The sequence below is a fragment of the Aythya ferina genome (genome assembly GCF_964211825.1).
Source record: "Aythya ferina genome assembly, chromosome: 1".
Lineage (NCBI taxonomy): Eukaryota > Metazoa > Chordata > Aves > Anseriformes > Anatidae > Aythya > Aythya ferina.
Genome location: NC_140296.1, coordinates 44,530,422 through 44,532,567, shown reverse-complemented (window position 1 = coordinate 44,532,567; position 2,146 = coordinate 44,530,422).

Below are 2,146 nucleotides of genomic sequence, written 5' to 3'. Positions count from 1 at the left end.
GCTGTGGTTGCTGAAGGTGTTGGACCAAATGACTAAGATGGCAAATCTGTTTGATATGTATATTTTAATAGCCTTTTTGTATCTCACTTCATTGCATCCCATATCACGTCATTGCATCCCATAGGAAACTCTTGCAGCACAGTACTGTTTTTTCATGCAAGCTATGTTATGATGTGAACCACGTTTTAAAATAGTAAGTAAATGATTAATGAATTTCTGAATAATATACCTGAACTAAAATGCTCACATGCCAGCAGTATGAGTCAGCAGCTGTCTAGTTAATTATCCAAAAGCATGTCAAAGTGCCTTTTGTCAACTCACAGAACTGATCTCCACCTTTGTCCACTAGTAGGCTTTGAGGAAAAAAAAAAGATTAGCTACAAAGCTGAACTTCTGAGGTTGACTGCATTCGTAATTTTTTCTAATTCCCTGTATTAGTTTTCAGAGCATTGAAAGACATTTTCCTGAAACAAGAAGATTCTTTGTGTTTTCCCATTACAAAACAGCATCTTCTCGCCTCTCTCTGCCTGTGAGAGACACAAGATGGAATGAACAGAGAGAAAAGGGGAAAAGAAACCCTGCTGCTGCAGCCAAAAGTTGTGTTTTGGAACAGCTAGTTTAGATTTCAATGTCATCAGCTGTCAACCTGCCCAAGCACCCTAGCGATGCCACGTAGCAGAGCAGTGGCACTCTTTCCCACTCCAAATACATGACTATTTGAAGTCAGATGCCAACTTTAATAGCTTATGCTGGGTCTGTTAGCTGTAGGGATGTCAGGGAGCAGCAGAAGTAGGTCTGCTTTGCAAGGGAGGACAAGCCAGGAGGAGAGGCAACCATCGTGCAAGCTGGGACAGTGATTTGAGTGACCACGGTACAGTCCTGTAATTTCTAAATGGGGACAGGAATGTGTTTGTGACTGGACCCACCAATAGCCCCATGCACAGCAAGGCAAAGTCAAGTTTAGCATCCAGCCAGGAGATGGGACTACCTGTAATAACGTGTCCAGGTTCCACACAGGAGACAAGACTGAAGGCCACCTGCAACATAAGCTCACAGCTTGTTTGTCAGGACTGCAGGAGATAGAACTGGACGCACATACACCCCTACAGCATAGCTAAGGTCACATTTAGATGCCCAGCTCTAAGTTTACATGGAGCCCATGGTCAGAGCAGGTCTGGGTGGAGCCCCAGCTGAGGCTGGACAGGGTAATTAAGACCTATTACTGCACACAGGGCTCTGACAGCAGCTTCTCCCCCACCAAGGTGTGTTCTCACAGCTTGAAAAGGTCTCGTGTAAGAGGTGGACCCCTTGTGAAGTGCTTTTATTGCTATTTGGTGTTGTGGCCCTGGCCAGAGATGAATCATCATGGGGCTATTTCAAGGTGATGCAGAGCCAGGGCAGGAACATATCATGAGCTGGGATGAGTACACGGAGCTGAGAGAGAGAGAAGGGCATGATCAGGTCACAGGGAAGAGACAGCATGAGGAAGTTGAAGCTGGACTATGACACAGGAACATAACATGGTGGATCTGCAGTAGAGACATCACATCCCAATCAGATCCAAAGCCAATCCTGGGAAAAGGGCTACCTATAATATAAGTGTGACATCCATCAGTCATCCATGGATGATCCTTCATCATCCATGAAGCAGGACCAGAAGTGATACTGGAGATGAGATATCCTACAGTTTAGGTTCACGGTCTATCCAGGGAGCCTGGTCAGTAAGTCAGGAAAAGAAAAACAGGGAATTCCAGCTCTCAAGGTGCTCACTCCCCTAGCTTTGACATTAATCCTGGCCCTAGCACACAGGGGTTTCAGGTTTCAGGTTTCTTATCTCCACACGTACACTGGAATTAAAACTCTTTCCAGATATCAGCATTCGCTTAGCCCATGTGTGAGGACTCCAGCTCACAGGACTAGGCTCCCCAATGCCCAAACCTAGCGAACCCTCCTGCTCCTGCAGCTGAGCCCACGGACTCCTGTGTTAATGAATGCGTTGAACCCTAAACAAAACATGTTTATATTATATTTCTCTGGGTTGGGATTGATCCACTCCAGTTTCCCTGTGGGTGTGTGTGACCCCTGCCACCCCCCTGTGAGGAGCCGGGCAGGGCAGGGCAGGGCGGCGCGGCGGGAGCTACAAAAT